Consider the following 14,171-nt stretch of genomic DNA (forward strand, 5'->3'; position numbering starts at 1 on the left):
CGAACCCTAAGCCACAAAAAAAATATAGGTAGTTTAACAAGGAGTGTTCCAAAGCCCATAAAGACTTAATGGAGGCACTAAAAAGGGTACCTCGAGAAAACCAGGTAGTGGCTATACTAAGGAAAAAATATAAATTAACGATAGAGAGCCGTAAGAATGAAATAAAGACACATGCTTGGGAGTCCCTTTTTGAGAGATCAACCTTGAGGGATAGTGCCAAATTTTGGTTGATTGTTAATACACCTCTTTTTAATGGTAAAGAAAATGATATTTTGGAACTTAATATTACGGAGCAGCAATGGTTGGACCATTTTGAGAAAATTTATGGCAGTAATATTGCTGTAGAGCCGTATACACCTGAAATACCGGAGCACATAGAGCCCCCCTTAGTTTTTCAATTAAGGAAGTGCGGAAAGCTATAGATGACACGGCGGGACATAAGGCGCCGGGCCCGGATGGGGTGCCGGCAGATATGTATAAAGCTAATTCCTATATTTGGTCCCTTGTTCTTACAAATGTTTTTAATGTAGCTTGCTTAGATAACACTATTGTGCCTACATCCTGGTCCCGATCAACCATAATCCCTGTTTTTAACAAGCATTTGCAATGCAATAGGTCTCGCAGTTGCGATAGTTTGAGCTATTGGTATTGTAAATGACAATGCCTTTTATTTATGTGTTTTAAAAACCTGCAAGCGGTGCGTAAATACGCAGTTTGTACTTCTAGTCCTTGCTCACTAGAAGCAAGGCTGGCAGTAACTGCACCTCTTACTGCCAGCCTTGCTTCTGGTGAGCAAGGATAGAAGTACAAACTGCGTGTTTACGCACCGCTTGCAGGTTTTTAAAACCAGAGAAAATCCAACTAGGAGTCTCTTTTTGTACAATGCAAAGACTATCTGCCAACGAAAGATGAAAACATTACCCACAATTAATCCCACATAACACCAATATAAGCTACCACATTCAATAATACATATAACACCATTCAATCTTGGTGCCAAATACTGTATGTCAATGGGGCTAACCAGTGCAATGACAGAAGCAGCATTCTATCAGATGAGCGGAAGATATGTTAAGCACAGATTTTTAGCTTATTTAATTAAACCACACCCTTCATTATATCGACCACGTCCCTTGTAGAGACCCCCCTCCCGCCCCTCAAGTTTTTTCATTCCACTTAAAGCTCTGGTTAGAATACTTGTTAAAGTATGTGATAGCATATGTTTCAGCCCTGCAAAAGCACATGGTATTTGATGAGTTTCTTTCAAGACCATCAACAAGTGCAATTGGGTGCGGTGACACCAGGGCTCTTTCCATGGGCCTGAAATCCACTTCCTGTCGCTGCAACAAATGAGTAAAAAAGACAACATTCCTCTATCCATACTGAGGAAAAAAGTTACTAAAAATCAATTGGAGGAAACGTCTTGAAATATTTTGAAATAACTTCTGACACTGCATAGAATAGAGCGATCCAGGTAAATCACCCAAACTGAATACTTAGTTTAGTACAGAGGATTGAATACATAAAGGCAACATTAGGCACAAATGCTCCGACTGACCGCTACACTTCAAAATGAGTGATTAAACGATGAACTATCTGGAGACAGCCACAAACCTTCTTTGATGATGAAATGATCGAGAGACGTTCCTGGCAATGCAAATATTTATGCACAGGAGACTTCATCCCTCCAGCCCCTCCCTCACTGACGGTCTGATCTGGTGATGTCTCCATCCCGACCCTGTCAGTCCATGTGACTAGCTATCTCTATTTCTCCTCATCCTGCTCCCTCAGGGTCATTCACCACCTACCCACTTCTTTCCAATAGCTTCCCCTGTAAGTGTCTGTGTGACCTGTACATCTCTTAGTCACTTGCTGTTTCCTGATGTCTCCTCCTGCACTCCTGCTGCCTAAGTCTTTGTCACTGGCTGTCGTTGACAGCATTTGTGTCCCCTTCTTTACCATCTTGTCCTTTAACTTCCCATGATCCATTAATTCTGATTTCTGGTGATCTCCTGCCGATCTTTCTGCCGTGCGCTCCAAATCCATGCCACTTGCAGTCTCTTCCTGCCTTCTGTATCTGCCTACCATTTCACACTATAACCCCTGTCAATAGGTGTCCCTTCCTTACCTCCCCTCTCGCTAGCTGTCTCTGTTTACTTCATGCACCACAACCCCTACTACTACTGGGTGCGTTAGCTACACTGTACCTGTCTTTCCGACACGCTGAATCCTTTCCATTGCTGTTTACTAACATCATTTGTTTGCCTTCCCATTTACACAATCCTTTCCTCCGACTGGTGGTCTGTTTACATCCTGACCAAGGCCACTAGGATTATTCGGGAGGAGAGAACCGGAAGGGTGGAGCATGATTGACTAAATTATGTATCAATAAGAGGCAAATTATATTGCTGCTTGTGCTCTGATGCAAGCGCTGGTCCGCAGACAAGCTCTACAAAGTATGTTGAAATAATACGAAAGCCCGTCAAGCTATGTTTGAATGTACTCCACACCAACAGCAACGGACCAGCTTTACTGCGTGTGCTCTGATGCAAGCGCTGGTCCGCAGACAAACTGTACAAAGTATGTTGAAATAATATGTCACAAATATACATACCTTACGGCTCGTTTTAGCGTAAAGTCCTACAGAACTACCCAGGCAGCAGTGGCTTTTAATTTCTTATTAAAGGCCCGTCCTTGCATTGTTTTAGCCTTGGAACAATATCGTAGAGAATTACACAAAATCTCATTGAAACAAGTTCCCGCCGGGCCGCCGCGCTGCCTGCGACGACCCGGAAGCCGTTGGGCAGCCGGCCAATCGCAGCGCGGCCCCAACCGGAAGTCCCGCCCCCATCGCGGCGCGAGAGAGAAGCCACTGTCCGAGGAGCCCCGAGGGCTCCTGATCGAGTCCCGGTCCCGAGATGGGGGACCGGGTGAAGAGCGGCCGGGCGCATGAAGAAGGCGGGACTCTCATGTGGTCAGAGTGCCCCGCAAAGCGCAACCGCCGCCCGAGAGGCACGCCGAGCACCGCCAGAACAGGTGAGTGTGTTGCGGAGGAGGAGGGGTGAGTGGGGGTGGGGTGTGCGCGTGTGTCTGTTGTAGTGTGTCTGTGCGTGCGTGTGTCTGTCTGCGCGTGTGTCTGTTAAAGGGGGGGTGCGTGTGTGTGTGTATGCAGTGTGTGTATGTGCGCATGCGTGCGGGAGCCTTTGTGTGAATGGGAATATCAGGCAGGGCGACGCGACGAGCTGCAATCTCCAGGAGGACAGGCTCGTCACAGTCTGCTGTCCACATTCCCCGGAAAGTGACAACATTAGTTGTCTCCCTAGACAGCAAAGCTTCGCTTTGCTTTTCGTCTAGCGAGACCTAAAAAGGGTCAAAGAGGGGACCCAAGGTGCTATAGGCCGATATCCCTAATTGATTCCTCCTTTAAAATACTTGGGAAAGTTATCTTGCCAAGAATATCTACATGGGCTAATAACCACAATATTTTGTGTAATGAGAAATATGGGTTCAGATCGGGGAGAGGCACAGAAGACCAGTGTTTAAATCTTCAGCTTTTAACCCCTTCACTGCGGCGGTTCAAATGGGTTTGGGCATGGAGCTGTGGTGCTCATGATGGAGCCCAACCCGGGCCCCTGGCCCCATCTGGGAGACTGGAGGCGCTGGGGACACCTCCCCGGGCCCTCCCGGACCCCATCCAGGGCTTCCTGCCACGCGGCAGGCCCAGGAACAGACCCGGGGCTGGGGCAACATCCTGGCCCGTCCAGCTGCCGGCTGAGGACCGCTAGGCCGAGAGTACCTTGTCCCTATCAATCCGGAGGAAAATTACCCATATTTCTTGTAATCCGTGCACACAAGGTGACAGAGGGGACCCAGGGCGAAAAAGTGCGCGAGCTCCCGGAGCCCTCGCTCGGATCCGGGAGGCGAATGGCACCTCATCGGGACTTCCAGGGAAGTCCGGCCATCTGGTCGCTACATAGGAAAGGAGGGGCGTGGCTTGGGCGCCGATGGCGATGGTCGCCTGAGAGCTCGGCTCCGGGACTGAGCCTGGATTTATCCTGAATATCGGAGGCTGAGGGGCACCCCAGACCCCGCATTCGGTTGAGCGGAGCGACGACACCCGCCCGAGGGCCCTGGTGGAGTTTGGTCGGAGGTGGCTTTGAAGAAATGCCGAAGTTTGCGGAGTGGCGGAGTGCGACCCAATATGGCGCCCGGACCCCTTTGTCCCCTTGATCGGACCTACGGAGTTGAGGAGGTCTCGCGGGTGTCGCCCGGCACCCGGCTTCACCAGCCTCAGGAGTTTTAGACACTAGACATTGGCTGGTTCGGACCCTCTACAGCGGGACCATACTCGATTGGACGTCCGAGCGGGTGCCCACGCACTGGAGGGCGCCGGGCACGGGCGCACTCAGCGCTAGGCAGTGATCGACACCGCGACTCCGCAACGGGCTGCGGGTTCCTTGCCGCCCCAACTACATGGATGGCGCGACGCTCGGGCGCCACAGGACAACCGGGGGAGCTGGTGGCCCGTGCCCCGGAGCTATAGTGGGTGAACGGGCCTGCCCGACTCGGAGACGGGTATCTCCGCCCCCTTATCGGTGCCCTCAGACGCCGTGGCGGTGGCGTGAGCCGAAGCGGCGGAGTCTCCACAGGCTCTGGAGGAGGAGATCGCCCATTCCGGACTGGAGAGCGGAATCCCGGGGAAAACGTGCTGGACACTTGCACACGGAGGCAACTACTCCGGGTCCTTTGCGGAGAGCCCCTGGCAGCATGGGGAAACCTAGAGGAGCCAAGGGATCCAGCCAGGCCACCTCGGACTCTGAGGCCCAGGACAAGGAAGAACATGGAGATCCTAAAAGACCTGGTGGCGCACCACTCCAGCAACAATTTGACCGTGTACTGGAAGCTATAGAGGCAACTCGGTCGGCCCTACAACAGGACATTGCCCAGGTGGCGACTGGCCTGGGTCTCCTTAGGGCAGACCATGGCAAGCTCTCGGACCGGGTCAAGGAGGTGGAGAGCACGGTGAGGACTATAGAACCGGCGCAGAGAACCCTGGCTGCGACGATGAAGGATGCCATGTCCCGAATCGAGACCCTCGAACGGAGGGCGGAAGATGCGGAAGGCCGAAATAGGAGGAATAACATTCGGGTGGTGGGCCTGCCGGAAAAGGTGGAGGAAGGCGACATGGTGCGCTACCTGGAGACCTGGCTCCGAGACACGGTGGTCCCGGAGGGCCTGTCCTCCTTTTATACTCTCGAACGGGCCCACAGAGTTCCAGCGCGACCCCCGCAACAGGGTCGAGCCCCGAGGCCGGTGGTGGCGCGGTTGCTACATTTCCGAGACAGAGACCTGATCCTCAATGCCGCCAGGCACAATGGCCCGTTCCAGGTTGCAAACAGCCAGGTGAATATCTTCCCTGACTATACCTACGAGACACAGCGCAAGCGGTTCTCCTTCCTGGCGGTCAAGCGTGAACTCAGGAGTGAAGGCATCCAATATTCACTCCTATTTCCCGCGAGGCTCCGAGTCATTGTCGACGACAAAACCCAGTTCTTCGACACCCCGGAGGAGGCCTGTGACTGGCTCGAACTGTACCGGACGGGGAAGGATGGTTATAGCGCCTCGACCCATCAGGCGGAGGAGCCGGAACAAAGGAGGCGATCTAAAAGGGACAGGAACCGCCGCGGCCGCACAGGAGGACCCTCGACAGTTGAGACATCATCTGAGCGGAGGGGAGTATTGGAAGTTCTGTCGGAACTATCGGGAGCAAGGGGCGAAGTCACCGAAGAGGAGGAAGAAAACCCGGGTGCTCGGGGGGCTCCATCGGACTCGGAAGACTCAGTGGCAGACAGTACCCACACACCGGTGATCACACCGAAATCGGTGGAGGACCTTCTGGACGGACAGGGGTAATGGGATCGATTGCCTTGTTTTGGGTGGGGGCCCGGCAGGGGGGAGGCGGCTGCCGTCCTTTATTGCTGACAATGGGAGTGGGTGGGTCGGGAGGCTTCCACTCTTGCCCCGAATGAATCTGATACGGGGGGGCTCATGATAGTCCTAGTAGCCTGGGCGACGAGGGCCCACTGCCTCCGCCCAGCCCGCACCTGGCCCATAAGGCCTTCCTACGGTGGCGACCGTAGGGCTAGTGGGGTTTGTGGGGTTTTTGGGGTTGTTCTCCATAGAAGTTTGGATGGGATCTAGATGGTGCGGTTTGGGTCCTGTTCTGGGGTGGTTGGGTGGGGGTTCTGTTGGGTTTTGGGGGGTTCGGTTCTGGTTGGGGAAAATGGCCGCCGACAGCGCTGGGAGGAACGATGTCTTTTCTTTGTGGGGACCCGGACGGGGGGACTGTGCAAGACCACTTTGGGACAATGGCTGATGTTGCTAACTTGAAATGTATTACTTGGAACGTGAGGGGGCTTCACACTATGTCCAGGCGTCACAAGGTCCACGCTTATTTAGTGCGTAGGGGAGTGCAAATGGCGCTGCTGCAGGAAACGCATCTGAACAAGGCGGAAGGGGCGGCGCTTCAGCGTAGGTGGCGAGGGCAGGTCTTCTCCACGGCGTACTCTGCTTATGCCAGGGGGGCGCTAATATGGATCAGGGCAGGAGTCCCCTTTCAAGTCACGAGAACAGTGTTGGACCCGGAGGGGCGCTTTGTGGCCATATCAGGCACGCTAGAAGGGAGGGACTTGAATGTTTGTTGTGTGTATGCCCCTAATATGGATCAGACTGCCTTCCTTTCCGGGTTATCGGGCTCGTTGGCCCACCTTTTCACCGGTCCCCTCCTGCTGGGGGGAGACTTTAACTCCGTGGTAGATGTCGACATGGACCGCTCGCATCCCCCGCTCCCCGACTCCCCGGTCCGGCGGGTGGCAAAGGGCCGTCAAGACTGGCAGACCCGTTGGGGTCTGACGGACATCTGGAGGGCGCATCACCCCGCGTCTAGAGATTATTCGTACTTTTCGAGCCTTCATGAGCTGCATGTTAGACTGGATGGCTTTCTTGGTTCGTCCGAATTAGTCTCGTCAGCGGTCCGATCAGAGTATTTATCGCGGACCATTTCGGACCATAACCCCCTCCTACTGGACATTCGCTGGTTCCCTGGGACGCCAGCGGTACCCACCTGGAAGATGCGCCCCGAGATCCTTGAGGACAGTGTCTTCAAGGCAGACCTCGGGGAGAAAATCGCGGATTATTTTGCATCCAACGGCGGTTCCGTGAGTACTAGGGCGCTCGAATGGGACGCTTTCAAGGTGGTGGTGAGGGGGTACTGTATCTCTAAGAGGGTGGGCATGCGGCGTGTTATCCTGGCTGATTTAGACGCAGCGGACCGGACGCTTCGCGAGCTCGAAATTAGCCGACCCGGACACCCGGAATTGCAAACACGAACGGTAGAGGCGAGGGAGAAGGTGGCGGTGGAGGTCGAGCGGCTCCGCTGTTTCGATTACAAGGCCTACACGGTCCGATCTATAGCGGAGGGCGACAGATCGAGCGCTTTACTGGCGTGGTTGGCCAACCCTACGCGCCAGTCCCAAACGACGACTGGGATGCGTGGGGCGGATGGGACCGAGGTGTGCACCCAACCGGAGATTCTTGCTTGCTTCCGGCACTATTACGAATGTTTATATCGCAGTCGCTCCGCACGCGACCCGGACCGGCTTGTCGACTATCTTCGCCCGCTGGAACGCCGCACGGTGGAACAAGAAGTGGCAGACGCCCTGGGATCTGACATAGGCTTGGGGGAGATCCGCGGGGCCATCAAACGGATGGCGAGGAACAAGACCCCGGGCCTGGATGGCCTGCCGGTGGAGTTCTATGCAGCTTATGCTGACCTTCTGGCCCCTCGTTTACTGGTGGTCTACAGAGAAGCGAAGAGGCTGGGTCGCCTCCCCGGCTCGATGTGTGAGGCGTTGGTGGTTCCTCTTCTCAAGCCAGGCCGAGACTCGTCTGACCCGGGGTCCTACCGTCCCCTCTCCATGTTGACGGTGGACTACAAGATATTGAGCAGCATCTTGGCCTCGAGGCTGTTGGGACACATGCGTTCCCTAGTACACGAGGACCAAGCCGGTTTCATCCCACGGCGAAATACGACCATGAACATCCGACGGTTGTTCCGCTTGCTTGGGGAACCGTTTGTGGATGCCCCGTCCCCGGTAGTTTTGTCGGTGGACCTGGAGAAGGCGTTCGATAGCCTAGAATGGGACTATTTGGACGTGGTATTGCGGAGATTCGGCCTTGGGGAGGGATTTGTTAAATGGACGGCAGTTCTTTACGCTTCTGCTTCAGCCAGGGTTAGATCGGGCCCCTTGATTTCATCGCGTTATCCGGTGGAGCGTGGCACGCGGCAAGGGTGTTCCTTATCCCCGCTTCTTTTTGCACTAGCGGTGGAGCCACTAGCGATGCATCTTCGCTCGGGAGCCCACTATACGGGCTTAAGGACAGCGGCGGGCCCGCACTACGTTTCGCTCTATGCGGACGACCTGTTGCTCTTCCTGGAGGATCCGATCAACGCATTACGGGGAGCGGAATTAGCGCTAACGGAGTTCGGGGAAGTTTCAGGACTACGAGTGAACTGGTCTAAGACCTGCCTCTTCCCGATGCGTAGGGGTGTCCCCATTCCGGCGCTGAGTAGAGAGATCAGATGGGAACCCGACTGCTTTAAATACCTTGGGGTATTTGTGTACCACGACCAGCCCGACCTCCTGGACGGAAACATTGCCCGGTGCATGCGGGCACTCCGAGGCAGCATGGATTTTTGGGCCACGCTGCCGCTCTCCGTGGCAGGACGCATTGCCCTGCTCAAAATGGTGGCGCTCCCCCGACTATTGTATTACTTTCGGACTTTGCCGATCTGGGTACCACCGGCTACGTTTCGCCGCTTGCGTTCTATGGTGATCGGGTTCCTTTGGGGCACGGGCCGGCGGCGGGTGGCTCTCAATACCCTGATGAGGCCGAAGGACGAAGGGGGGCTCGCTGTGCCGGACTTTGAGAAGTACTATCTGGCGGCGCAGCTCCAGACATACACCCAGGAGATAGCCAGGGAGTTCAGAGGCCCGGAAGACGATAGGGGGACGGGGATAGCCAGGCACGTCCTATCGTTTATCGCGCTGCGACAGCGTTTAGCCCTTCGGGACCTGTCGATGGAGGAGCGGACTATCCGACTCTGTTGGAATCGGGCTCATAATAGAGGTCACCTGCGGACCCCATATGCACCTGAAATACCATTGGGGATGCTGACGGCCCTCCCCCACGGAGGAGACTGGTCGCGACTGGCGGACTGGGAGGAGTCGGGTTTACAGCTCGTCGGAGACCTGTATGAGGACGGTGTGCTCCTGTCCTTTCAGGATCTCATTGACCGCTTTGGGATCCCCCGGGGCGACTTTCTGCTGCACTCGGCCATTGTGCGAGTAATCCAGGCGTATTGGCAAAACGGACTAGAGGAACCTCAGTTGTCTCAGGTGTGCCAGTATGTAATGATGTCGGCAGGAACAGTGAAGGCGGTCACATGCCTTTACAGCAGGCTGATCGCCGAGGGGTTGGTCCCTCTCACTACACTGAAGTCCCGCTGGGAAGAGGACATCGGTAGGGAGATCCCGGAGACGACCTGGTCCCAGCTGGTGAGGCGAGCATGGAAGGGTACGCGTTGTGCCCGTTTCCAACTGGTCCACTACTATGTTCTCCATAGGGCGTACCTGACCCCGGTTAAGATCAGGCGTTATTTTGCCACAGCCTCGGCGGAATGCCCTAGGTGCCCGGCTCAGGAGGCGGACCTCCTACACATGCTATGGGCCTGTCCCGGTTTGACGGCCTACTGGCAGGAGGTGGCGGCGACCTTAGAAGAGGTGACGGGGAGGCGCTTATCGTTCGATGCGGCGGTAGGGCTACTGCACTGGTTCCCCCATACCCCCCGGAATAAAATCTCCAGTAAATTCATAGACCTGGGGCTCCTACTGGCTAAACGAGAGGTGACCAGGAATTGGAAGGCACGTGCTGGTCCTACGGGCAGCAGATGGCACGGTGAACTTTTGAAATGGGCGGCGGGTGAGAGCGCGCTGCGATATCAGTTGGCTTGGAGGCAAAGCAATGAGAAGGCGCAGGAGGCCGCGTTAGAATGGGAAACGCTGGTGCAAGCCCTCAGGGATTATTGTACCCCCAGCGATTCCGAAAACGAAGAAGCAACTAGACCTGAGTCCCTTTAAACACTAGCATTAACAGCACTATTATCTTCCCCGGGGGTCACACAGTGGATCCTACAGTGATAAACTCCCTGGCGCTGAAGGTGGGGGGGGGGGGGGGGGGAGTTTCATAATGTCCGGTAGTTGAGGGGGGGGGGGGTTTTCTTCTTTTGGGGGTTAGGGTTTGTTTAGAAAAGCAGATGACGGACAGTGTGTTATCCGGACCAGCTCTAGCACCCTATTGACCCCAGCTACATTCACCGCCTAACCCCGGGAACACGAGCCGCTTAGCTGCATAGCAATACTATGGAAGGGGATCGGTGGGCTGTGTTGTGTACGAGTTGGCTATAATATGATGCTGGTCATTACTGTATTGTCGTACTAATTCCTGCAATAAAAATATATTTAAAAAAAAAAAAAAAAAATACATAGGAAAGCATTGCGGGCGACCAGATGGCCGAGGCGAGAGGGGCGACAAGATTGCCGCGGCCGAAATGACACCAATCTGCCTGCCCCAGGCCTGTAGGGATCAGGAGCTGCAGGGCTCCGGGGCTCCCTGCCGCGCGGCAGGACCCAGGACGGAGCCCCCAGTATGGAGGCCACCCTCTCAGGGGCCCCGGACGGGGCTCCCAAAACCCAGCGGAGCAAGGGGAGGCTCCCTGGGCACCACGGAACCCAGTCCCGGGCCTTTGGCAGTGCGGCAGGCCGGAGGGACGGGGCCCTGGGCCCAAGCACCCCACTCGGGGCCCGGCGAGGCCCCTGGACCCTGCCGGGGCTCCCAGGCCCAGAGGCGCAGGGGAAGCCTACCCCGGGTCCTCCGGACCCCGTCCCAGGCACCCTGCCACGCGGCAGGACCCAGGACGGACCCCCGGGCAAGGAGGCCAACCTCCCCGGGGCAACTGAGGGCCCCAGGACGGAGCTCCTGAACCCAGCCAAGCACGGGGAGGCACCCCGGGCACCACGGAACCCAGTGCCGGGCCTTTGACAGTGCGGCAGGCCGGAGGACAGGGCCCTGGGCCAGAGCACCCCATCCGGGGCCCGGGGACCCCAAGGCCCAGAGGCACAGGGGTAGCCTTCCCCGGGCCCTCCGGAACCCATCCCGGGCACCCTGCCACGCGGAAGGACCCAGGACGGTGCCCCGGCCGGAGCTCTTGAACCCAGCCAGGCTCCCCAGGCACAACGGACACCGCTAGGCCGAGAGGGGTCCCAGAGTACCTTGTCCCTATCAATCCGGAGGAAAGTTACCCCCATTTCTTGTAATCCCTGCACACGAGGTAACAGAGGGGACCCAGGGCGCAAACGTGCCCGACCTCCCGGAGCCCTCGCTGGGATCCGGGAGGCGAATGGCACCTCATCGGGACTTCCAGGGAAGTCCGGCCATCTGGTCGCTACATAGGAAAGCATTGCGGGCGACCAGATGGCCGAGGCGAGAGGGGCGACCAGATGGCCGGGACCGAAATGATGACACCAATCTGCCTGCCCCAGGCCTGTAGGGAGCTCCGGGGCTCCAAGGCTCCAGGCTCCAGGCTCCAGGCCTCCGGGGCTCCGGGGCTCTGGGGCTCTGGGGCTCTGGGGCTCTGGGTCTCTGGGTCTCTGGGTCTCTGGGTCTCTGGGTCTGCAGGGCTCGGGGACTGCAGGGCTCCACGGCTCGAGGGGCTGCAGGGCTACGGGGCTCGGGGGCTCCGGGGCTCCAGGGCTCCAGGGCTCCTGGGCTGCAGGGCTCCAAGGCTCCAGGGCTGCAGAGCTCCGGGGCTGCTGGGCTCCAGGGCTCGAGGTCTGCAGGGCTCCAGGGTTACAGGGCCTGGGACCCATGGAGCCCGTCCCGGGTACTTTGCCACTCTGTGGGCCGGAGGAGGGAGCCCCGGATGCCTGGGAGGTGTTGCCCAGGCATCGCCCATCTGGTCCCAAGCAGGGAACGACCAGCCCCAGAAGGGTGTTCGGGCATACCCTTGCACCTACTAATCCGGAGGAAAATTACCCCCATTTCTTGTAATCCATGCACTCGAGGTGACAGAGGGGACCCACGGCGCAAACGTGCCCAACCTCCTGGAGCCCTGGCTGGGATCCGGGAGGCAAATGGCACCTCATCGGCACTTCCAGGGAAGTCCGGCCATCTGGTCGCTTCATAGGAAAGCATTGCAGGTGACCAGATGGCCGAGGCGAGAGGGGCGACCAGATGACCGGGACCCAAATGATGCCAATCTGCCTGCCCCGGGCCTGCAGGGCTCTGGGGCTGCAGGGCTCCAGAGCTCCGGGGCTCCGGGGCTCCGGGGCTTCAGGCCTCCCCGGGCCCTGATGGACCCTCTGTCCCGGGCGCCCCGGACCCCCGGCCGGCTAGCAGGACGGAGGGGTATTCCCGCTCCACCGGGCCCTGGTCCGTGTTGGTCCGTGTTTCAAGACGGGTCGGGTGGGTAACCGACATCGCCGCAGACCCCTGGCGCCCGGCGTGGGCCTCCCCGCCCGGCGGCGCGACGCGGTCGGGGCGCACTGAGAACAGTCCGCCCCAGTCGACAGTCGCGCCGGGAGCAGGGGGCCCCGTCCCCCAAGACAACCGACCCGGCGCGCCCCGAGGGGCGGCCGGGGACGGGTGCCCGGGAGAGGGCGCGGAGGCGGTCGAATCTCCCTCGGCCCCGCGGACACGGCGAAGCTGCTGCCAGGGGGGCTGTAACACCCTCCGCCGGAGCGGAGGGCCACCTGCCACCCCGAAGCCTTCCCAGCCGACCCGGAGCCGGTCGCGGCGCACCACCGCGGAGGAAATGCGCCCTGCGGGGGCCGGGTAGGGCCCGGGCCCCGGTCCCGCGGAGGGGATCCGGAACTCCCGGGCCACCGACCTTCCCGCCGGGTTGAATCCTCCGGGCGGACTGCACGGACCCCACCCGTTTACCTCTCGACGGTTTCACGCCCTCTTGAACTCTCTCTTCAAAGTTCTTTTCAACTTTCCCTTACGGTACTTGTTGGCTATCGGTCTCGCGCCCGTATTTAGCCTTAGATGGAGTTTACCACCCGCTTTGGGCTGCATTCCCAAGCAACCCGACTCCGAGAAGACCCGATCCCGGCGCGCCGGGGGCCGCTACCGGCCTAACACCGTCCGCGGGGTGAGCCTCGATCAGAAGGACTTGGGCCCCCTGAGCGACGCCGGGGAGTCGGTCTTCTGTACGCCACATTTCCCGCGCCCGCCGCCGGGCGGGGATTCGGCGCTGGGCTCTTCCCTCTTCACTCGCCGTTACTGGGGGAATCCTGGTTAGTTTCTTTTCCTCCGCTTAGTAATATGCTTAAATTCAGCGGGTCGCCACGTCTGATCTGAGGTCGTAGTCGGAAGCATGACGCCGGAGCGTCAAAAGGGGGCACTGCCGGGGAAGAGGCCGGGCCCCTGCCGGAGCAGGGGCCTGGCAACGCCCGGCAGCGCACGCCATCTCTTTCCCCGGATCGCACCGGGCTTCGCCCTCTCCGGAGAGCCGGCCGCGGAGGTGGGCGCCCGAGGCGCGTGCGCGCGGGCAGCCGGTGGGACACCACAGACAGCCTCGCGCGGCACGCAGCCAGGCGCCCCGGGACGGGCCCGGGGCGGACCGGTCGCCAGGCCCCCTTCTCAGGGGGCCAGGCGCGCCGGCGGCGTACCTCCGCGGCAGGACCCGGCGAGGGACCCTGCCACGGGCGATCGGGGTGGTCTGAACTTGTGGGGGGACGCGTCCCGGGGAAGCCCCGGGGCGATTGACGATCGAGCGACCCTCAGACAGGCGTAGCCCCGGGAGGAACCCGGGGCCGCAAGGTGCGTTCGAAGTGTCGATGATCAATGTGTCCTGCAATTCACACTAATTCTCGCAGCTAGCTGCGTTCTTCATCGACGCGCGAGCCGAGTGATCCACCGCCAAGAGTCACAGGCAACTTTTCGAAAACGTTCGCCCACCTGCGGGTGCAGGAGAGGCGGGAGGAAGGCGACACCGTCCGTCCCCCGCCCGCGCGGCAAGACGGCCCCGGTGCCCCGTTCAAGGCTTCCCC

At 58.5% G+C, this 14,171-nt stretch overlaps 1 non-coding gene across 1 annotated transcript; it reads right to left on the reverse strand.

Annotated features, from left to right (window-relative positions):
- Positions 1–13,895: 13,895 nt before the first annotated feature.
- Positions 13,896–14,049, reverse strand: LOC147692592 (5.8S ribosomal RNA). Its single transcript, XR_015300203.1, has one exon. It is a non-coding gene; the product is annotated as a 5.8S ribosomal RNA (ribosomal RNA).
- Between the last annotated feature and the right edge of the window lie 122 nt (positions 14,050–14,171).

Source organism: Lissotriton vulgaris, chromosome 9, assembly GCF_964263255.1.
Source record: "Lissotriton vulgaris chromosome 9, aLisVul1.2, whole genome shotgun sequence".
Lineage (NCBI taxonomy): Eukaryota > Metazoa > Chordata > Amphibia > Caudata > Salamandridae > Lissotriton > Lissotriton vulgaris.